This window comes from Typopeltis vanoorti, chromosome 12 (genome assembly GCF_054136105.1).
Source record: "Typopeltis vanoorti isolate ZY-2024b chromosome 12, IOZ_Tvanoo_1.0, whole genome shotgun sequence".
NCBI classification, from domain to species: domain Eukaryota; kingdom Metazoa; phylum Arthropoda; class Arachnida; order Uropygi; family Thelyphonidae; genus Typopeltis; species Typopeltis vanoorti.
Window position 1 is genome coordinate 104,813,770 of NC_143560.1, and position 25,256 is coordinate 104,839,025.

Genomic DNA, 25,256 nt, shown 5'->3' on the forward strand with positions numbered 1-25,256 from the left:
TCATTTTCTGCTAGTGGTGACGTCATCACACAATGATTCACGCGCAACATACTGAGAAATACTGGATATCAACCAGTTTTCTACGGATGATAGAACATGGCAGTGAGCTGTGGAGGAGAAAGGCTTAACGGGTTGGTACACGCTAAACTTTTCTTCCCAAACGAGGTTTTTTCAGTTTCCGAAAGGTGTCACTCATTTGAACAGTTTGGTCTGGACATGAATCAGTGGAGTATTTCTTCGTGTTGCGTTATCTTAGTCGTAGGATTAGAATACTGAAGTGGAACAAGCATTAACACCAAGCCATGAAACATGGCAATTCTGAGAATATTAACTTATGGAACCAATGAAAGTGCTGGACTCTGCGAAACTGTAACCAGCAGAACTCACCTCAACTTATTAAAGGGTTCGTTGAAAGACCTCAGGGAAAATTATTTACTTATTATAGGAATTGCTTTCAAAACTGAACAGTTCACACTTCTTTTGTCCATGTTTTATACGGATATGATGTCATCTGTGATGTCTGAAATATACTAAAATATTAGACTATATTTATCTTGATATGTTTCTATATTTGTTTTTTAATTTTTTTTTATTGTTTTTATTTACAGCCTTAATGACGCCCATTGGTTGGAAAGACCTAGGTTCGATTTCCGTCTAGAACGCGAACCTTTACATGCAGAGGTGGTAAGGTCCTACCCGTCCCCTTCTCAAAATTTGTTTTCTCGGAAGGAGATTGAAAGTTTTTCGTCCACCAAAATAGGTAATCGGGACAGGAGAACAAACGTAATTAATATACGATACATTGTATTCATATCCTTGATTTGGCCGTAATTAAAAACAATAAAAACACCCTTTGAGTTTTGTTGCTTTCAGAAAATAAGTTTGTTGTTGGCTTTTCAGATACTATTATTCTATAGTTACTGTCCCCATCCATCTTATTGGTCTTCATATTTTCTTCTGTTTACTAGTGATGTTAGGCCTCATAATCTTCCTATACACGTGTCATTTAGCAGAATTGCTACAAAACGATGTGTCAATTGCATTATAAACTACGTCACCATGGCAGCATCAGAGAAATTGGTAGCAAGCTTTAGATTGTCCATGTGTGTACTGCCAAATATAATCAAAATCCGACACGTAGCACTTTCTGATAACCTCAAGGAAATGACTCAAGTCTCTGTGATGCGTTTCCTTATTTGAATCATTGCTAAATTCTTTATCGGCAGTCTTGATACCGGCTATTTCATCAAGTAGTTGTTCGCTACTGTTCGATGCAAAATGCTACTATTTTGCATCGAATTCTCATACTTTTTTAATGTTCATTATATTTCTGTAATGCTAACTATTAAGCCAAAATTGTTTACGTTTAGTTGCCATCTCCTTCGTTGGCTCTCTTCTTTTTTTTTTTTTTGAACAATATTTGATAAATGGGTCTGTTACAGTATAAGCTTGAAAACAAAAACCAAAATCAAAAGATGAAAAAATGAAAACCAAAAGTGTTAGAGAATCTATCAAGCAAGTGAGTTTTGGAACACATCATAAGCTGTCAACATCGATCTGGGCAGGAGTTAAAAAAAAAAAAAAAAAAAAAAAAAAAAAATGCTTGGGAAACATTTTTAGCAGAACACTCTCCCCTTCATACGAAGAAAAACAAATAAGACTGAAAATATGTAAGCTGGTCTTAACTAGTGCACAGTTCTAAAAATGAGAAGGAAAAATCTCCAATCTGCAGTAAACTAATTTATTTAATACGAGCTTTTGAATCTATCCATATTTTTTTTTCCCATAGGAGCCAATCCTGTGAACCAATCCTATGTATCAGCCCAGTTTAGCATCAAACTATAAAATTCTTAAATTCGTCCTGGAATTACATAAAGCTAACAAAATTCTATTTCCCATAAGAGTGAACTTAGTCTTCGAAAATGGAAATCCAAGTTGTTGCATGATTTGTACGTTAGAGGGGGCAGCAGTCATTGAATCAATTACTTGTCATTGTTTATAAACAATGACAAGTAATTAATTCGCTTTATTCGCGTTAATTCATTCGGAAAGGAAAGAATCTAGCATTCAAAACATTTTTGTGATGTGCGTGTGTAGCTAAATATTTTCAAATTTGTTTTAATGGACCGAAAAGCAAAAATTAAAACTCTGAATGAGTATAGGGAAAACCGCAAACTGTATCGAAGGTAATCATGCAGGATATTGGAAAATATCACTTGATGCCACCTACTGGAAAATGTGATAACTTGAATCAGAACATGTGATCAGAAAGCATTCAGATTTGCGATCAGCTGTTGCATGTTGAAGGTACACATGGTGTGCGTTGACCACCCTTATCAAAATCTAAAAATAACATGAATATGAAACGTGTTCTTGCACAATCCAAGCAGCCATTATTTATAGACAACCTGAAGTTCCTATGGGTTAACTGAATAAGAAATTGTTTTTTTTTTTTAATTTTTCATTTTGTTACTTAATACGCTACCAAGCAGGAGTTTTAATTGCTAATAAAGAAAGTCACTTCTTGTTCGCTGTAGAAGAACCAGTTATGCAACTAACAGTTAATTCCTAAATGAACCTCTAAATAAGTATTGAGGAGGTCAGATGTTGAGGGGATAACGGATTACAAAATTTGTACTCACCCATAGATCATTTATTATTATTATTTTTTTTTATCCCAGATCCTGGCCATGACCTAAGGGTCTACTAGGCAGGAGGATTTAGTGTTATTAATCAAATAAAATTTGGTGCCAGTCTTACGTGCCTGCGAATAACAAAGCTTAAAGGCAGGCGCTGGTGTATCTCCCTCACCAGTTTCCTGTTTAAGGCACTCACGGCGCAATGTTGACAGAGTGAAGGGAGAAAAGGGATTTGTAAGAGGCTCGGGGAGTGGCTTAGTGGGGAGAGAACAACAGAATGATTGATATTGCATAATAGTAGAAATTGGCAGAGAAAACGAATACAAAAGAGAACTCGAAAGAGAGTGGACCCTTCTTATTTGCATACTGAGTTCGCGTATGCGCAGATGAAATTTAAATTTTGTAAGGGTTGCTAAACAAGTAAACCGCGGTAGCAATTCAAATAGCGTTCTGACATGGGAAAAATATGCCTTTTGATCTGTTGGTCATCGTACTGCCTGCACTAAAGTAAGCACAACGAAGCAGATAGCACCACGGAAATGACAGTGAAAAAAAAAATTGCAAACCGGAAGCAGATATTCTGCTTTCCACCAATGATAACAAAACCGAAAATACATTCAGGAAGCTTCTAAACTTTCGCAACCCACGAAAAGATAACTACAATGATAGGCCTGCATTTTTATCGCTTTCTGAAGGAAGCATGCATCAGTGACCATTGGCAATTGGACAGCCAGGAAAGGTCCTTTAGGACTCGTCTAATTAGCGAGCAATCATCAGTCGATATTAACTGCCAAAGAAGAGAAAGGTTCGGCCTAATTTCTGCTTGGAGGTAGTAGGCCTTGCCACACAACGACAAGAGGATGTATTTGCTCCGGAAGTGTGTGCGGTTCCAGTGCAGTGAAAAGCCGTTTACGAGACAGAGAATGAACGAACATTGTGTGATACTAAATACAAATTTTTGCCACATATTAGAAGCTGTCTTTGGAGTGTTGGATGCTTTCTTAGTTGATGGATATCTATATATCACCTTGGAATACTCCGAGTGTAACTAGAATAAAAAGAAATTAAAAAAAAGAGTGCGCATTGTTTATTTGTCAATAACTTTAAGAAGTTCTTGGGCAACCAAACCTTTGAAGTCGTTCAAAATCCAAGTTCTAATATTAATTTGCTTTCAGATAGAGGCTAAGTTTCTTCCTCCAATTTTTGTATATTCATCAGCTGTTAATGAGATCAAATATCCTGTCCTGCAATACTTAAATACTCTCGTCTCAAGTGCGTTCTTAATACTTGTTAAAAGTTAAACATGTCCTCTTGACAGATGTCAAGGTTTCCACTTTACTGTTGTAATTCTTGACCAACGAAACCCATAATGGCTTCTGTCATTGTTGCATTCGCTTTAAAAAGGCAGGGGGGGGAGGCACGAGCATAACACGCGACATAAAACAGCATTATCTTGTGCAATCTTAAAAAAAAAAGTGTTTATTTCTACTGCATCAATCAGTGCAAACACAGCCAACTGATAAGACGCTCGCAGTTAAGCCTAAGGCAAAGAACTTAAGAGCAGACTCACGTTTGAACTGTAGTTAGTTTCCTTTGAACTTTGACCTTGCGCATGTGGTACCACGGCTGGCAGACAGATGCCATAAACTGTGAAGGAAGAAATCAATTCAGAATGTTTACAGTCCCCTAAGATTCCAGAGGCATGTCCACTACTATCTAACGTCAAGCAATGATACATTTTAGAAACAGATTGATCTGACAAAGCAGCGAAAAACATTAGAAACGTGTCTCTGAATATGGGTTTATTTATGGAGTGTGTTTTAGCATTCGTCTTCTGTGTTTTTCTCAAAATTCTGTAACTGTCATCTCGAGTTAACCTAACATGGCGTTGGATGCCAAGCGAGTCACGCAACGTGCTTAAAAAAACAAATGTCAAGAATGATATAATCAAGAAAGATTATGCTGAAAAGTATTGCAAAATTTTATCAGGAAGTAGCGAACATCAATTCCTTGTACCTGTTTTTATGATTTATATTCCTAAAAAGGAAGTTTTCGGATATTTTCCAAAAGTAATTGATATCCTGACGCACACGTATCATCAGTTAATATTTCTGGTGGTTATATCATTTAAAATTAGCGTTAAGAAACCTCGGGTGAAATTGCTTTGAGGTAAGGCGCTTTGGAAGGAAAAACCAATTGTTTCTTTTTACGTTTTTGATGCTGTTGCAATGCCGTTTTCATATTAATTCCGCTCATGACAAGTAACAGAATCTGCAGTGAATTGGTATCACGTGTTGGCTATAGGTCGAGAAGCGACAACGAACTCATCGATACTCATCTCGAACAAATCTCTCTCGCTAAAGAAGATAAAAATAGGCTAACTTTACTATCCTTTTTTCTCGAATTTTTTTTTAAACTAACATTCATTTAAACGAGGGCAGCTGTTTTACTGATTTTAAGTCTTGTTCAACTTGATGAGTCCCAACAATAGCAAAACAGCACGAAGCATGCCATATCCAGTTTAATGGCATAAACTACGGCCTACTACACTACTCAGTCAAAAACTTACAGTTAAAACCTGAGGGGGGGAAAAACATCCCTGTTAGTAAAAACTATTATTTCTATGTCCAACCGAAGGTCTCATCAAGGTCTGAGCCATTGTGCAGTCTTCTCTCTTTATCTGGTAAGGCGTTCTTGTTTTCGTAGTGGATACCATTTGTCATAATGTCCACAATGACACAGTAGATGGAGCAAAAACATTTCTTATCTTCACAGGCCATCACTAAGAAAAGGGAGCGATGATAGGACACATTTTTCTCTAGACATTCCACACTCACTTAGCTTTATTCCTAGAGACCTACTGGGCGAAAGACGAAAATATGCCTGCAGTGAAATTCCAATAAACTGGGAACAGGTTTCCCAATTGCGCTATCTTACTAATCAATATTCTGTTTTTCAGACTTTTTCCTGTTTCAATTACATAAATCAAACACGCTACAGATGGCCAAATGGTTTAGTTCTACGGTAGAATCAGGAAACATGATTCTGGAAACATAAACAAACATAAAATGAATAAATTCATCAAAATTATAGACATAATTAATATCTTTATATATAGCAGGTTTATATGGAAGCGAAACATGGATGAGCGGAAACAAAAAAAAACCTTAGCCCAAGTTTTTTAAGATCAGTAGGATAACTAAACTAGATAAAATAAAGTACATGGAAATTTTAACAACTTTTTAGTCGGCAAGATTTCGGATTAACCCCTTAACCTTACGTGGATGGGTTTGACATAAAAATTGAAAGTGATGTACTTAGAGGTGATTTTATAGAACACACCGCAAACATTTCTAGTAAAATGAAATAGATTTATCAGGAAGGAGAGTTATTGGAATCCATCTAATGAAAAGAATTGTATTATATAACTCTCCCTGAATCCTGTCTCTGTTATATAAGGACTCGTTTGATGCTTCTTCATACACGTGCGGATTCCCTGGGAAGGGAAGGACAAAAACGCGCTTGATGCATCTGTGTGAATTCACAGTGTTCATCATCTCCCTCAACGAGAAACACTTAAAAGAATTTTTTAACGAGGTACGGAGGCCTGGTGGGGTGGGGGGGGTTGAAGAAACAACGCCCTCTCATCTGCACAAGCACTCCAGCCACTGATAGAGTAATTCTGAGAACCCGGCATCTCTAACGTATTTTTAGCTTCCGCACCTCCTTCATCGTACTGCCCTCTTTATTACTGAGGAGGGGGGGGGGGGGCTCTTATCAGATATGGTCCAATTTCTTTCCCCCCCTCCTTCAGTGAACCCTCAGAACGACCACCCTCATCTACTCGCCTCCAGAAGCCGAAGCAATTTCTCTGTTCGTTGATAACTGTCGAAGACGAACTAAAGAGACCCACTTGCATCGGGTCCTATTACACTCGCTTCCGCTGACACCCACGGTTCCGATGACCCACTTGAGGGAAAGGAATGAAAGGGCCAGGTTGAGGAACTCGCCATCGTCTCCTGTACTAAGGAAAGCCTCTGTGATATATGACTACGCAGTTCAAACCACTCACACGAAGACAAATGCATTTGAACAGTAACTACGGGGTATCTAGGGTAGGATGCGCAAACTGTGAAGATGCAGCATAACCATGTGAATCCCCACAATCACAAGGATTTAGCGGTCTGATTAGAGAGACAGAAAAGAAAAAAAGTGAGCTGGTGAGGAAACTGGTTCTAATTAAACTGCGCACACCGTACAATTGGAGAAATTCTGTAGTTGAGTCCCTCACTAGTATTCCTCAAGCGTTACAAATCCACGGAAACACAATCGTCGTAAATGTGGGTATTTTAGAAATTTTAGAAATTAGATTGTGACTTAGAATTTTACTCCCCACCTCATTTTGTCCCTGACTGACAAAGCCACTAACTTGCTTTTCTCCAATCTTCGACACAGTATTGCCTCATTGAGGAAATTGATAAACTTTGGGCGAGGGGAGGTGGCGGTTGTTTTCGTATAACTATTTGTGACACTTTAATTGCATGGGGTGGAAAGGGAAATAGTTGCCGGTACACCCTCTTCCTGGATTCATCTCTACTGTTACACATCGACTCATTCCTGCTTCATTACGCGATGTTTCCAACCCTGGTCTTTTTCAAACACCCACATCTGTTTATTCGAGGTATGGTTGTTACAATTTTGAGTTATTTACATAGACACTGCTACCATCATTCCTTCTGTCTCAAATTATATGAACGCTTCTTAATCTTTCTCTTTATTACAGACTTCCCGTTATTATTCTATAAAGTCTGGTTGAATAGAACACTGTTCACCAGTATTTGCTTCCTCGTTGATGTTTGTACAATTCAGGTATTCTTTCCAACAATTCATTAGCTGACGGTATCAGAAAATCTATACTGGATATGTGAGCTAATTAATAGTAATGCAATGAAGTGCGCAAACATGACCGCAACCAATCTAGTAAACTGTATTGACCTTCCCCTCCCCAACACGAATATATAATTGATGCTTGTTAGGTGGGAGAGAAAATGGTCCCAACATAGCTCTCATGTTGATCCATCATTCCGAATTCACCTTTCAAACACCTTCCTACTCAAGATATTGGTAATTTATGGTCCTTAAACTAGGACGTGGAGAACCTATGAAGATTCACATCCTAGTTATAAAGGTTTTACAATTGATGGCCATAGTTGATCTCGTACGGACTTGGGTTTATCACTTCATAGAAACAGGCAAAGTGGCCAGAAGAATACATACACTTGATATTCAAAACAATCCAACGACCCCTAAATCCGGGTTCCCACTTTTATTTTTTATTCCTCGGTTCAAGTGCCCTTCAGTCACCTTAATCCATATACTAAACCAAATTTCTTAAAGGCTCGTTGTACATCTGGATGTTCTTAAACGAATTCTGTTGTGTGTTCTCAGGTTGGTTTGTGTTTGATGGACGGAAACTCCTACTACCCTTACACGAGATCGTCTAACTTCTCTTCAATTTATAAATATACAGTTATTTCAGAGAAATGCCCTTCAGATCAGTAACCAGAATCGAATCCGGTGTTTACTAACCAAGAAAGAGAAGAGCACATTTTTATACATACGAAATCTCCCCCGAACAGGTGCAGTCTGAACCCTCAAATGCGCTGCGTTTTATCAGCACATCGCAGCAGAACTAGGCCGACATTTCACGGAGATAACGTGATGAACTCTAAAGACAGAAGCACATGTTCACAGAGTCCTCACGTGTCATTTGCACACATGTCTTGGGGCGAAAGCAGCAGGAGAAGACAGATTTTCTTGGAAGGCGCGGTTGGAACGAGAGGTTATTTCCTTTCGGAATCCCCCCCCACGTTTCCTTTCCCCCATCACACCATCTTTCGCTGTTTTCCTACCACGTTAGTTTTTCGCGACTGAACTTTGACCTTGTATCCTCGTTACGGTGTAGCACACAAGAGGTCATCAGAAAGTAACCAAGCATTCACCCTCCCGCAATGCTGCTAACTCCAGGTGACCAAAAAAAGCCACGGGAAACAAACGCAGGTAATCTGATTAGTTCCAAGAAACTACAGAATTGTCATTAAGCAAATCATTAATAAAAATAAATTATAAGAATTAAGTTAGATGGACACAGTGTTTCAAGAACGCAGGCGCTTATGTGCATTAAGAAAGCTGATTGGTCTGAAAATATTCGTGGATATCTATTGCAGCTCATTGGACAGGGTTAAGACGATAACTATTATTTATTTGGTTCTTTGAGTAGCTATCGAAACAGTTAATGCACACGAACTGTTTCGAACGTTAAGTCAGGGATTATCTTATATCCATGGAGTATTATTTTTCTATTTCTCATTAGAAGTAAATAAATTTTGTGAGGTAATAGGATTGATAAATTCGTCTTCTATCCCGACGAATTTAAAAATTGTGGCAAATATGTACGATCAGTTACTGAAAAATATCGTAACGCGTCCTATTCCCCCCCCCCCCAAAAAAAAGGAACGAGCTCCTTTAGCCCTAAGTGAGTTTTTGAAGACAGATTGGCAGCCAGTTTAAATCCTTCAGCCTTCGCTGATAGTGAGTCTACATATCAATGAACCAAAACTTTTGGAAAAGACTACAGACAACTATCGCCATCTTGTGGTCCTAACGTGTGTATTGTTGTCTGTAATAGTGAGTTTCTATGGTTTGATATATTGAGATATGGGGTTAAAACCAGAAAAGGGAATCAGCTGGAAAAAAAGGGACTAAAAAGAGTTTATAGTTGGTGACTAGATTAGAATTTATAACGGCCTTTCTTTGGCCAGTCTAGCGCTATGAATCACCACACAACTACGAAGTCATTTTTCCATGAATTTTCTCCTCTGAGCTTCTACATTGCTATTCATCCCCTAGCAACCTTGTTGTGCTTAACATGATGAGTGTGAGAAATAAATGAAAAAAAAAAAAAGAAATTTTGGATTCAACCAAAATTTGCACGATTATATATGCATAATTCATCCCTTTCTAGCTTCGTCTGCTTGTATTGTTTGAACAAAATCGATATCATTGCGGAGATAAGGTAACTCGGTACCAAGATGACATAAATTACAAATACAAACGATAAATGCTGGAACTAACCATGATCTACTTAGTTGTTTTCTTAGAAGAGTGTTCACTCCTCTAAGAAAACAACCAAGATTATCTCAGTAAGTTATGTTTTATTGCTGGAAGATTCATTAGTGTAGAACCCATTGGTCGCTTTTTTCTGCATTCCATCCAGGTCAAGATTCTTACGCTAAAGGGAAGGTCACAAATTAGATGTCCATTTAATGTTTCACTCCTCATAAACTAGTTTTCGTGATCGTTATAAGAAAGACATTCATAGTTACTTTTCGCAGAACACCCCATTCATTTTCTTACCTGAATGGGTGATGAAATTGCACATACGAGTAATCAGCCCATTATTTTAATATAAACGGACCGACCGACCACCATCTGCCCTCTATACGCATGACTTCTAAAAGCTTCTGCCTGGCAGACGAAATACTAAGAACTGCCAGGTGTAGGGGGGGGGATGGATTAGGTCAGTAGCCTTTGTGACATTTGGACGCAACAAATGTCACACAATTTACGTTAACATACCTCGATGAGTCTAGACTCGCTAGGTTAATGAAGTCGAGCTTAATAATCATTGATAATCTCTATTGATGACACCAAACAGGTCTGATTTTCAAAGAAAAAAGTGGATTTAAACTGCCGTCCGAATCTCCTGTTGGTGTTGTTAAAGAACAAAGAATTGTTATTTATAACTCACGAAGTGAGTCAGTGGTGCATCACATCCCGTTATCTCTACAGGAAATATTTAGACGACTTGTGAATTCACTCCGTCCCCATGGATGACACAGTTCCCCCCCCTTCTTCAATATGAAGGGGGGGGGGGGGGAATAGCGTATTCACTGTCATACTGGAACTAAGAACGGATTGCATAACCCACCGTCTTTATCATCTCGAAGAATAAAACAAAATAAACGATGTTTACTTTCTCGAGCAGGTGATTTCGATACGTGATGAGAGGTGGATGAAATCTGAGTCCACAATCCTCAACCTCATTCTTTGAGACATTCCCTATCAGTGAATGAGGAAAGTTATACTTGAAAACAACTGTAGCTAACCCAAGGGGGGGGGGGGAATGGACGTGGATAATTTGTTTTCTGGGGTGAGATTACGCTTCAGGTGACAAAATGTCCAATAGAAGGTGTTGATGTTTCCCAAGATCAGCGCCTTTTTACAAGTTGACTCCCTGCGGCAGTCGCTTTTTAACCTCCCCTCTCAGACCAGTCCTGTTTGCTGCAACTGGTATTATCCAATCCACTTCACGGCGGATGGAACAAACAAAAATGATAAACTTCATGTCTGCGACAGAAGATAAAAACAAGACACATTTTAGGATGGTGGTCCGTCGTCGCCAAAGGTGCTTAATAAATCATTAATGATTACCAAATGCAGAATATCTAGCCCCCACCCCTCCAGCTTCTTAATTAGATAGTAATCAGCTAAGGCATTTAAGAAATCCATTGCTATTGTCGCTTTCATCTTCATTCCAACGAGTCTCCATATAATCAGTCCTTCATAATCATAGTTTTGTTCTCTTCAATCGTTATTTTCGTTTAATCCAGTCTTATTTCTAATCGTTTCTTTTTATAAGAATTTTGAAGATCATAATTACCTTAATTAGTATTTTGTTTTATACAGGAACATCATCACCCCCAATCGTGTTTATTCCATTCTTTCTGCCAAGTAAAAAAAGGAACCAAGAAAGCTTCCAGTACTCTTCGACTCCAAATAAAGAGCATGAAATGATACGTACTTTTTTGTTTCGAATCCAGCTTGGCGACGAACATTCACTGCCGTTTCAGTTGCTGATTAAGTAAAATAACTAATTACGTACACAATGAATGATGTTCGTACACGCATTCCTAAAATGCAGAGGCCGATTACATAGTCAAGAATGAAATAGGCGAAATAATAACGATTTTTCGCACTAACTTGGAGCATTTTTATTTCTTTGCGATATACCAGAGCATTACTTACTAGACAAAATTCATTAGGGAATCCTGGAAAATAAGTTTGAGTTGAGTAGCGATTTTTTTTTCGACACTGCAACATCACCACCTTATTAGTTGAAGGGGGGGGGGGAGGCATCCGCCTCTGTTTTCGGTCTCAGTTAACATTTGAGTAGACGCCGTTTATTTAATCTAAGATGTTTATTCCTCAACCGCATTCGCAGTCCTTATAAATCCTCCTGGGACTCCCATGTTCCCATTGTGATTCCGATCTTTCCAAGCAAGGGTGTTTTTGAGAAAAGGAATTTTTATTTTAAACTTCATGCAAAGGCCGGATTGCGATCAGTAAACCCAAATAGGGCTGAAGATTGGGAGGCGGGGGGGGGAGAGAAGGAGAGACGCACAAAACTGAAGACGACAGTTAACCAAATTTATACAGGATGACCCATAAGGGGTTTAAACATTTGATAACTTTATTTATTATTATTATTTTTTTGATATAATGAAACACAGAAACCTGAAGATTTTTTTTTATTACTCGTAGTTATGAAAAACATCACGTAAATGATTTTCGGCGTAACAAAGACAGGCCCTATCTATGACATAGTCGAGGACAGCTGTTATGGCGCTGCGGCCAAGCAACCTTAATTTCTCCTTCAGCTGTTGGATTGTCTGGGGGCTCGTTCACGTCCACCTTTTCCTTCAGGTAACCCCGCAGGAAGAAGTTGGAAGCCGTCAGATCTGGAGAACGAAAATTGCACGATTTTGGTTCGTTGTTCGGTTGTGAACTTTTCCATGATTATTTTCCCAAATGCTCCTTAGAATAACGGAAAAAATGAAATAAATAAATAATAATCATCATCAAAAAAGTTATTCACATTTTAAACCCCTTCGTGATTCATGGACCAGACCACCTTGTATTAACAGCATAATATGTATTTAAAAAAAAAAAAAATTATAAATGGAGGATATTATGGAACCAGCCATATTTTATATTTTGTAATATAAAAAATTGAAGTTTCGAAATTTTGTAATACAAATATGTACAGGATAGCAAGTTATCTAACAGCGAAATACGTATTTATTTATTAAAAATGTTTTCAGAGTTAAAATAATTGTATTAAGAATGGAGCATATTATGAATCCAGCCATATTTTATAGCCGATTACAAAAAAAAAAAAAAAAAAAAAAAAAAAAAAAAAAAAAAAAAAAAATTGAAGTTTCGAAAATTTACCAGCGAGCTTATGAGAATATAACTTTCGGTATCCGAGTTGCCTCTATTTTCTAAAATGAAGATGAATTGTTTTATTTATTTACTATTTCATTTATTGTAGAAAATGTAACTCAAATAAAGCTGCATTGTTAAACAGAAAATAATCTACTGAAATTAACCTTATCATTTAGCAGATAATTTCGATTTCAAAATATCATGAATCAAAATTGCAATTTGGAATATATAAAATATTATTGTACATTCCCCCCAACAGCCGCCAGAGGTCACCTTCTATGAAATGTGACAATGTTACGTATTGAAACTGGTTTTTTTTTTGAGATGTTTCCTACTAATGTGAAGCACCTGCTTTCTTAGAACCTTTTGCATATGTACAAACCACCTGGTCAGTAATATCAAGAAAGGTAAGAGAGAAAAAAATATATAAATATTATATGACACAATCCGATTAAAGCTGAAATCATTTTGAATGAGGAACAGCAGAAACTATAATAATTGCACGTAGTAATATTTCGCATACTTATATAATAAATATACTTAAGTATATTTTATGGCAATCGCATCTATGAAAGGTTGAGGACCTAGGATAGGCTAGGACTGTGGGCAGGACGCGAGAGAAAGCGAGTAATAGTTAGGAAATACTGATGGAGGGAATTTAGGTTGAACCGGGATTCTTTTGAACCCTACTTGAACTCATTGGATAAATGAGTTAGAAGATTACTGACATCTTCCTTGTGATATGTGATGGCCGGGATGGACCATGTGGCAATAAAAATAAGAACAGCGGTAAATGGAAATCAACTGCCATCGTGTTTACTGGAGGCTTTGAGACCATTGCAGGCATTCTTGGCAGAAGGGATAACTATGCTCTCCTTAACACATTCAAAGCAGCTATTGGAAACTAAAAAAACAATAGTCCAAACAAAAGAACAGAACTAACACTTTTAATTCTCAAAGGGAGTAGGCCAGAGCTATAAGTCCTAATTTTAGGAAATCGGTGGGTAGCTGGTTTTCAGCTTTATCTCTCACTGACTAGCATGATTATTTTTAAGGCGTTCGAAGAGTGCAGAAAACTGGCACGATCTCGTGATAGTAAATCGTAATACTTGTACTGGTGTGGATTTTTCTGTGTTGTGGGATTAAAAATTGGAGTTTCCGGTTTGTCGAAGTCTCCGATCTTTTTTTGCGTGTGTCAGAGATCGATTAACTTCAAACCACCTGAATAAAACCACGGGGAAAAAAAAAGAATCGAACATATAAAAATGTTCTGGCGTTTTAGCATTATGAAATTTTACAGAAGTATACATAGGGGGTTTCAGATGAACTATAGAGTAAAAATTGTAGAACACGTTTACTTTGTGTCTTTTTATAGACTGGGACACCAAGCTCTGCTTAAAATATCTTGGAAGTTTTAGGTCATAATCACAGGAATATTGACCCTGTTAACCTACAAACCTGTAACCCACACAATTCGGTGCTTCACTAATAGCTGACCTGAGGAACTATTTCACTTTTGAGCCTCGAATACGTGTGTGGGGGGGGGGAATAAAAGGAAAGACTGATCTTCACAATCAATTTACTTAAAAATAACAGTTGAGAAAATATCAATAAAAAAAGTGGTAAAGTATTAGACACGAACGAAGTGTAAAAATATAATTGAATTTAAATGGAATGAAAAGCAACAGCATCAACCACAAAAAAAAAAAAAAAAAAAATCTATTACCAACAGCATGTTAAATTATAGGTGAAAAATCCAACAGGAGAAAAAAAAAAAAAAAAAAAAAAAAGCACCGTAGCAAAGTTTTAAACATCTTATATGTCAAACCTTCATTTTTGTTACTTTATTTGAAACTGCCAAGGACAAGCTTTCCAAATATTTTTCTTCTGCGAATAATGTAAAGGACTTAAAAAAAATATATTTCTTTAATTAGATAAAAATGTGCACTGTTTTTCTTTAAGTGTCTGAGACTAGCATGGCGAATGAAAGCAACAAACCATTTATTCACAAGAGCAGACGTCTGCAATATGATATTCTACTTGTGTATGTGCACGCGCGATTGGGGGGACACGCATTAATATTACATAGTGGATGATTTATTAATAGTAACGTTACAAGCAATCCTTCTTTCATGGTTTGCCGTACCGTTAGCTTTCTCAATCAAGCAGCAGCAGAATAGGAGCCCCTCGACATGTAATAATGTTGATAAACACTAACAGAGAACTTGGAATCGTGGTTGTCTTATTTTAATAGGTTTTCGCTGATCGATCGCTGCACCAATAATACAAGAAGAGAATTAATATCTTACAGAAACCAATGGTGATGTGAATTTCTGACGGTTGGATATTAGGTTTCTTCAATGAAACTCAAGACTTCATTAAAAATGAGTTTTTATTGTTATTATGGAACTTAAAGTAATTACCACCAGGTGGCAGAATGGGAAATTGACGTGATTTGTTTCAAATGTTACAGCGAATTAATTAAGTCGCCCTGTCACCTGATTGAAATGCCAGCTATAGTAAGAATTTTCTCATCTTTTTTTTTTTTGTCCTTGAAAAAATAAAATAAAATAAATAAATTTATTTATTTATAGAGCGAAAGGTAAATGCTTCCACAAATTCACATCGAAGCACCATTATAGGAAAAGAATGAAGTCCGACATTCAAGAAGGGGAGGAAAAAAAAGAAAAAAAAGCACCGGAAGTCAATTAAAGAATGGTACTAATCACCACACCCCATTTCCGGGAAGAGGGATGGTATTCTTTGAGTAGTTTTTTCTGTGAACATTTTACGTGACAGAACTGTTTCTTATAATTTCGTCAAATTACCTTTCCGGCAAAGAAGTGTCTTAGAAGTAGTTAAAAAAAAATATTCTTAGTTTTTATTACCTCCACTCCCAAGCCTAGGTCATTTTTGTCTTATGTAATAAGCCTCGAGCAGATGTCGCTGCTATAAGAAGCAACACGTCAGGAGTGTCCTTCGGTGATTTAATTAAAAAAAAAAAATCGTTACTTTTAACGCAGTCGCATCCGTTTTTTATGTCACTAACTTTCATTTTGTATAATTATGTGTGTCATCCTCAGTGGGAATCTGCAACTAATGCATTTTTTGTTATATCGCTTTGTTTGCACTGACAGAAAGGGTAGATAAAATATGAAACGGCCAAACAGGTGGAGTTGAACAACTTCCAATTTTTTTTTTATTATTATTACTTAATACTTTTGAAATGCGTTGATATGGCAAGCCTATAATCAAACTAAAGTAGACCTTTCTTCAACCAGTCAGAGATTTCATTGTCATACTGCCCTAAACTACCTTTTAAAAAATAAATAAAAATGATACGAGAAGTAGTCAGCTCTCTATATTATCAACACCACTAGTCTGCCGATTTTAATACTTACACCTAGTATTTGCATAAACCTTTTATTATTATTATTAAAGCAAAGACATTATAATAAAAGTATATAAATTTATATAACAAGATATTCTGTATGTTTCTTATATCTTTGGTTTATGAAATTTGAATACCTTTAATTCTCACTATGAGATACAAACAACGTGCGGGGAGCTCAGACCAAGATGAATTGGTCTCGTATCCTAGGGCTGAAACTGCAAACGCTTGGTGGGGCTCACTGTTAATATAACAACAGACAGAGCTGCTCGGAAGAAGATGGTGTCTGGAGTGAGTGTGGACAGATCGATCTGCTTACTGGAGTATCAAGCCAACTAAGAAGAATGACACAACACAGGAAATATCATTGGATAGTTTTAATTCTATTTCAGCTGTTGTAGAAGTTGAGACTAAACAATTGATAAGGGATTGTTACATGGTGGCACAATTTTTTTTTTTTTTTTCGAAGCTTGTATCTCCCAGTCAATGTTATGCCATAAATTTTAGAAACCATAACGTCAATACGTCTTGTCGTTATTTCTATTTGTATACTTTTAACAGTTATGTATAATATTTGATTCCAAGTTTCAAATAAGAATGGCATTTGAGATTTCTGCAGTACGCGCTGTTTCCGTTTTAGTACTTCTAACACTGCTAACTGAATCAATACTGACCTAACGAAAAATGTCCAAATATATATATATATATGTCTGGGAATCTGGGAAAGTTTTCGAAAATTCCTTCCCCCATCTCAAAATATGTTGTAACGGATTAAGCCCCCCCCCACTTTTTTTTTTTTCAGAGAGTTTCAGAAGCAATCTCATCATAACGCCATTTATCCGAGCATCGAGTCTTAAGCTAACCAACATTATTCACATCGATGAACATAGCGCAATCAGACATCACCACTCTGCCATTTTTAATTCTTACGAATATTTAAAATAGTATGGTTTATTAAAACTAGATAAAATTTAACTTGAAAATTGAAGTAGAAATAAAATTCTAAAATACTATAAAAGTTTTAATAAGAGTTACCAAGCAAAAACAAAGCTAATGATAATTATAATTAAGTTTTTAATTATTTTAAAACTTTTTACCGCTTTGAGATGACACAAGTCAATGAAATTTGTAGCGGTGACTACTTGATTATTCTTAATTAAAATCAATTTCTCGAAAAAGATACGTTTTATGCTATTAATTAAGATAATTTTATTATTTTTAGAAATAACAGCGTGACTTATATTTTATATATAATTCAATAACTAATTTTAATTCTAAAAACATAGCCTACACTTTTAAAGTAATTTTTTTAACAAAATATAAAATGTATATGCGTGCAAAAATGTGGTATAATATAATATACATATGCTATACATACATGATACCGATTGATGTATATATAAATATGCTGTATATGTATATATATATATATATACACACACACACACACACACACACACACACACACACACGATACCGATTGATGTATATATAAATATGCTGTATATGTATGTATATATATATATATATATGTATATATATATATATATACATACACACACACATGATACCAATTGATGTATATATAAATATCCTGTATATGTATTTATATGTATATATAATATATATAATAAAAAAATTGACGTCATGTATAGCAGCATAAATATAAAATAACTTTCAGAAATGAATTGTTATATTAAAGTATTATAATATTATACATATTAAATCATATGTTTAAAAAATGTTTTAAACTTTTTTCTATTAATATTCATTACAATAATTAGCCAAAATGGTTTAAATGAAGAGCTTTGAATGCTGGTAGTTTGACGTACTTGTTCATGCCATCCATTCTCAGTCGATCCCAAGATATCTAGTTAGCTAGTCGCAAGCAGGCTGAACTTGGTATGTTGGATGTCACTGAAGATTGCATCATCCAGTTTCTTTTAACCATTGAGTAAAGGATAATTTTGATTCGTTTTAAGGAACGTAACACCTAACTGTCAGGGAAGAAGAATTATACTTTACGAAACCCCCAAAAATAAAATCTTGAGTGCCCCCCCCCCCCCAAGATTAAATCCTGAGTGTGCCACTGCATCAACGTATTAGGATAAAGTGTTTTGTTACGAAGACGTGGGGTTTATTGTGCAAAACATGCAAACTAGCTAGAATACACGCAATTTACAGACGTAACACCCTCCCTTTATCGCAATCTAAACCAACCGAATAATTCCTCCTCCCACACCCAACAGTAGCTGATTTCAGAAATCAGACGTGGGTCTGATCGGAGTCGTGAGTGATGTCTAGTTAATATTGATTTGTCTTTAACGTCCTAGGAGTGTGGGGTCCCAGTTTTAGTTCATAAGACCCAATTCAACAGGGACATAGACAATTATAACTGTCTGTGAAATTCGAGGCCAACTCTGAGTTTTTATTAGTTTAGGTCATCGCGATAAGTCCCACTTTCTCTTTCAAGGTTATCTTTGCTGTCCATTGCCTGTTTAGAACACGATTAAGCAGACTACAAGAAAAAAAGAAAAAGAAAAGAAAAATTCAAGGTCTATCCTCATTCGTATTACAAAATATTTATTGCAGTTCGCTATAAATATGCTATCTGCTGGATACGTCACAACCAAGCTGGGTGTGACACTTTTTCTACTATGAAGAAATGGTTAATGTACTCCCCACTTCGCATACAGCAGATGATGAAATCATACTTCGGGGTTAAACAATACAGAGCCTCGCACTTAGAACACACACTCAAGGTCTCAGAAATTATTGCAAAAGTCTGAGAGCTTCGCATCAGAAAAACAGTATTGGAAAAAAAAAACTAAAGATCACGTTTTTTATTTTTTTTCCTGTTAATATGAGTCGAATAATTAAGAATTACTGACGACACATTGCGTGACTTTTGATGAAACATATATAATAAAAAGTAAAAATAAAAATAATTATTTTATTATTAAAAGATTTTGATGAATATGATAATTATATTTAAAAAACTTGTAAATACTTAATACACCATTCTACAGTATTAATGATATTTTTATATAAAAATCAGTAATTAAAGAAAAAACTCAAGGGGTGGGAGGGGGTCTTGGAGAACGGCGATGATTATAATACCCTTGGAAGGTAATGGATGGCAATGCTGTAGCCAATGAAGTTCTAACTGAGGTTCGGCTATTGCCGTTACCCTCCTGCCATGATCACAGCTTTAATAGCTCAATAACACCTTATTCCTACACTGTCCTCTACAGATAACGGGGAAGATGAAAAGCATTCTTGCTTCGCCCCTTTAAGCCAGTCCTTATAAGTAAAAAACTCAAGTCATTTAATAGATTATGATTTTTTAGAACTTGTAATTGAGGAAAAAATCATCTTACTCAATAACTTGTCTGCCTGCTTAATCATTTGGTAGAATGTATATGAAATAGAATATATATCAAATAGAGAATCGTAAAATTTTCTCTAACTTAGATCCCTGGAGTAACAGTCCGTCGTGCTTCTACGCTAATGGGTCAGAAACAACAAAGTAGTTCGCAACAACTTACGGAATAATTTACAAAAATGACGTGGAAAGAGAGAAATTTTCTTAATTTCCTTTCTCTCCCATAAAACTAATTACACTCGTTAAATTCGGTTAGTGAAAGGCACCGTATTTCGCAAGTTTTTTATCCCATTTAATTCATAAAACGAATGCATTTATCTTTGTATTGTTAAATTGCTTGATAGCGACAAGACAGACAGCCGGCTTCGTTCATTAATTAGAGTAAAGGTCTTTTCCTGCATTTATTTGTTATTATTTGGATGGTGGTAAGCATAAAGTCGAAGCACTTCCTGTTGATAATTCCAGTTGCCGTGCTTGACCCATTTCGATAACAACACTTAAAAATACGCGTGCCCAAGGCATGACATTTGTTCATTATTGACTTTTGAGGCAGATGTTCATGCCAAACTCGTTCAGACTGAATCAATTTATAGTCAAACAGATGTGTGAATTTCGTAACTTTATTCTTTTGTACGATTTTTATGATATTTATTTTTTTAAATATTTTTTTTTTTCCCAATTGCCATCTTTGGTTTGTTAAATAATTTCATGGCGATATCTCTTCAATTTTAATTCTAATAAAAATCCAAAGGGAAAAAAATATTTACATAAACTGTATTGTACTTTCATCTGAATGACCACAGGGGTCGTTGTTCTGTCCAGGTTGTTGATTGCAGATTTAATACCAATCCATATCGGATGTCTCCTCATACTTGTCCCTTCATCCTTTACAGCATGAATGTTTCTCTAACTAAATCACTTATTTTTGGCAGGTTATTCGACTCCATTTGGCCTTTGATATTTGGAGTGCAAATATCAAAGGCTATTTTTCTTACCTTCAGTAACCGATCCTTCCTAACAGCATTTTCTTTTGTAAGCTTCACTGCAGCGTTTCCAAGAATGATTGGGTTTCTTTACCTGCTAAGCTACCTTACATTGTTTGACAGACTGGTCGAGTTCGATGTTTTCGTCGGAGGAACCTTGACCCCTACTATATACCTAGAAGTATTTGCTTCTCAAGTGATGCTACGGGTACCATTTTGGCACACTGGGAATCAACTAGTGGCACGCCAACGTAATAAAAAATGAAGATTTTTTCATTTTGAATATTTGGAGGAAATTATTATACATGTTGAAATTGCAGTTGGGAAAAGATTAGTTTATGCTGGGTTCGTGGCATTTAATAATTTAATTAATTAGAACTTTGCTTGTATCACGTTTAATATATGATTAATTTTTAAGATTTTCGATTATGAAATACAATGTTGAAATTGGCCAGCTCGAAAGTTCCGAGATGATAACGAAACAAGATGACGCCATAAGCTATCATCCTGAAGGAAGGAAGGACAGAAATAGCTTTTTCGCATTTTAATTTGCCAATGGTAAATTTATTCACTGAAGGATTTTTTCAAACGATGTGTTCCAAAAATTATATTTTATTTTACAAATGATCAATTTAGCTCTAATAAATGACATACTTCAAAAAGACCTTATATAAGGATTGGCTTAAAGGGGCGAGCAAGAATGCTTTTCATCTTCCCCGTTATCTGTAGAGGACAGTGTACGGATAAGGTGTTATTGAGCTATTAAAGCTCTGATCGTGGCAGGAGGGTAACAGCAATAGCCGAGCCTCAGTTAAAACTTCATTGGCTACAGCATTGCCATCCATTACCCTCCAAGGGTATTGGATTCAACTGGCTCGGCCTCACTGTCATACTTCAAAAACCTTGACAATTGGCATTTATGTCTTTAGGGGTGAAGCAAGATGCTTTTCATATTCCCCGCTATCTGTTGTGGTTACAGTGAAGGTAAAATTTATGAGCAGAATGCTCGCCCTGATTGGGCATGGAGATTATGCATCACTAAAGGATGCCAATATAGCTTTTGGTCTTCTATATTTGAATATGTCCGTTGGATCGTATGCTGTAGCTTGTTGAACCAAATCGTTGGGATGTGTGGACGTCTTTAGGAAAAACTTGGTGGCTGAGGATCGTAGAAAAGAGAAAATATAGGGAATATTTGTGTCTCTGTGGAGTAGATTGTTTCTAACATACCACGGGGCGTTCAGAATCATTCTCAGGCACTTGTTCTGCACTCGCTGCATTTTGATGATGTTAGCATTAGAGGTGTGGCTCCAGGCCGGAGAGGCATAGGTGATTATAGGACGAATTATCATCTGGTATAGTTGCAATTTGATTCTGTTGCTGAGCTTGCTATTTCTATTAATTAGCGGATAGATCTGTGCTATGGCTTTAGACGCCTTTGTGCACGCAGACTTGGTGTGTTGATTGAAAGATAGCTTTTTGTCGAGAATTACACCCAGGTAATTTGTTTCTGACTGCCAGGGAATTTTAGTATTGAATAGTAACAAATCTCCTACAGGAGACATTGGCCTTTTTGAGAAAAGAACGGCTGAGCTTATCTGGGGGTTGACTTCCAATCTCCACTTAGAGAACCAACCCTCCAGCTTTAGAATGTTTTCTTGAAGCTTTCTGGTAATGAAAAGGGGTCTGAGAGATCTGGTTAGTATTGCCGTATCGTCCGCATATAGGGCCAAAATTGAAGTCATCGGATTGTGCGGGATGTCTGACATGTATACAGAGAACAGCAACGGAGCCAGTAGAGATCCCTGCGGCACTCCAGCAAAGATGTGGCGCTGGGAGGATGTAGAACCGTTGATTTTTACTTGCATTGATCTATTTTGAAGATATGAGTGGATTAAATGAACCATTTTAGGTGAGATGCCGGCTGAGATAAGCTTGTGCAGGAGTCCAAAATGCCAGATTTTGTCAAATGCTTTGGATAAGTCTAGGAAAACAGCGCCTGTGCACTGGCGCCAGTTGTAGCTGGTTGTGATGTATTCAACAATTCTGTGGATTTGCTGGGTAGTACTATGGTGTTGCCTAAAACCAAATTGTTCTTTTGGAAGGATGTTTAGGTCATTTATTGAGGTCTGAAGTCGTGAGAGGATGACCTTCTCTGCAACCTTACCCAGATTTGAGATGAGACTGATTGGACGATAATTTTGGGGTAGGTGTGAGTCTTTGCCTGGCTTATGTATGGGAATTACGTCAGCCAGTTTCCAGGTGGAAGGAAAATAGTGAAATCTTAAAATTGCATTTATTATACTGGTCAGGTACACTACTGCCCTCCGGGGCAGAAGTTTAATCACACGATTAGTAATGCCGTCTGGTCCAGGAGCTTTTTTGTTCTTTAAATTTTTAATAATGTCATATATCTCAGCAGGTGATGTTGATGCAATATGGTCAGTGCTGGTGATAGGAAGTTTGAGTGAATGTCTGACCATGCTGTGAATCTTATGTATGTGGTCAAAGTCAAGGTTTCCATACGAAAGCCTGCATTGCTCTTCCAAGCTGTGCGCTATAACCTCTGCTTTGTCCACATCTGTGTGAGCAAGGCCCTGATCGGTTAATATTGGGGGAATTGATCTGCCTTTGTTTTTGGTATTTTTCAGTAGTCCCCAGATGGAGTGATCACTAGGTGAAATGGAGGATAACTTTTCATCCCATACATAGTCTCTATGAGCTTTCAGTGCATCTCTTACTGCCCCATTTAGTCTGTTTAGATTTGTTTTATCTTGTGGTGCACACGTGTTATGGAATCTTTTTCAAGCTCTGTTTTTGTCTCTGATTAAGTTCATGATGTCTTCAGGCAAACGATCTGGCTTGCGGGCAGATTTGTAGGAGGAAGCTACCTTTATAGCAGAATTAATTTGTTGTGTGAGATTTGTAACTGCAGTTTCTACTTCTTCTTTTGTGCGTATGTGAGGAACAGGTCCAATATAATCCTTGAGTGCTGCTGACAGTCTTTCCCATACAATGTAGGAGTGAGAAGGAGGACACAGGAATTCTTGATTTCTTCAGAAACCTTTTCTTTTCCAGACCATTGTTGTAATAATATGATTGCAAATATTTAAAGGTGTTTATTAAAATTTCAGAAGTTTAAAAAAGTTTTAAATTATTTCAAATGTTTTATTAAAATTTATAAGTAAAATATTAAGCATACGTTATATTTTATATAAAACATAAAACTAAAAACATATTCGCTGGTAGTATTTTACACTCTAAATGTATAATTTGAGGTTAATGCCTTTTATTTTATGTACTTGACTCTCCTGGAAGGCCAATAATGTTTATTTTGATGGGAATATCCCCCACGAAAGGTTGGAAATTAATTGTACATCATTAAGTGGTAGATACTCGGGAAAACGTTACCAAACAGAACTTTTCCAAGTCACTTCAAGCCTCCAGTAAGGAGGACGATGGTCTTATACAAGACGACGAAGTTCATTTCTTGCCACCCAAAGTCATTCGCAGACATCCATGCCAATGAAATAATACTCAAATCGACGTGATTTATATATGAAGTAATTAATATTAAAAAATCGTTTGCTTTGCTTGCTCTCCTTGGTGTGTGTGTGTGGGGGGGAGTTAATTAGTATGGGAATCACGACTTTTCCCCCTTATAATAAATGAATTTTGTGAATTTTGGTGGGATAATCACTCATATAATGATAATATACATATTATCAAACAATGTTTCAAAGAAATGATGTCGACATTATTCTTTCAGAAAAGATATACAACTCTTACTAACCCACTGGTTAAATCTCCATATTAATTCCACAAAACATTCGCATTGTGCTGCTGCTTGAATTAAAAATAAAAAGAATTGCTGTCAAGTTTTCCACCACAGACAGCTGTAACATGGACGTAAGAAAACTGTTCACCTTGGGGGAAATGACACTGTCCTTGAGGATGAGAGGAGTCGCCAAAATCTCTATCGAAAATCGCTGAGGGAACTACTCAAATGGTGGTCCTCCAGCAGCTGCTGCTTTCCAAGGACATTTCTCTTTCAGGTCTGCTCGTATGTGTAACTTAATGCACAGAAAATCCTTGAGACTACATCTACCTGAGACTTAACATCGTTTTTTATGTACAGTTAAACTTTACTCGAGAACAACTTGCTCAAAATGGATCATTATAGTTTCTGGTAAGGATTACATAAGAGAAGGAAAAAAATTCTTGAAAGAAACATCTACCCTCATGCTAAGAGACTAATTCAAATTAAAGCCTGGTTTCTGCTTAACTTCAGCCAATAAGTGTTATTATTTTTATTCCTTCAGTTATCGGAGTTGGTGGGATTGTTGCGTTGAATTGACTTACCTCTAGCCCCTGGTAGTAACAGCAAATAAAATTAAAAACAAACGTGTTCTCAGCACACCTTTGCCATGAACAAATCTCTTCTTCCAGAATACTCAGTCTACACATGAACTGTTCCTGAACACATGAAATAAACAAGTAACGCATCGGTGTAGTGTGTGGGGGAAATAAATGTGATTGTATACGTATAATGTCTGTAAGCATGTACTTTG

The 25,256-nt window shown here is 36.6% G+C and overlaps 1 protein-coding gene across 3 annotated transcripts in view; it reads right to left on the minus strand.

Annotated features, from left to right (window-relative positions):
• Window positions 1-25,256, minus strand: part of LOC150101102 (astacin-like metalloprotease toxin 1) — a 210,030-nt gene that overhangs the window by 115,582 nt on the left and 69,192 nt on the right. The window contains exon 1 of one of the 3 annotated variants that reach the window (XM_090401790.1): window positions 16,455-16,577. The exons of the other annotated variants lie outside the window; for them this stretch is intronic. The gene's annotated coding sequence lies outside the window, so the exon portion shown is untranslated. Of the gene's footprint in view, window positions 1-16,454; window positions 16,578-25,256 lie in introns of those variants that run through there. 3 annotated transcript variants of the gene reach the window in all.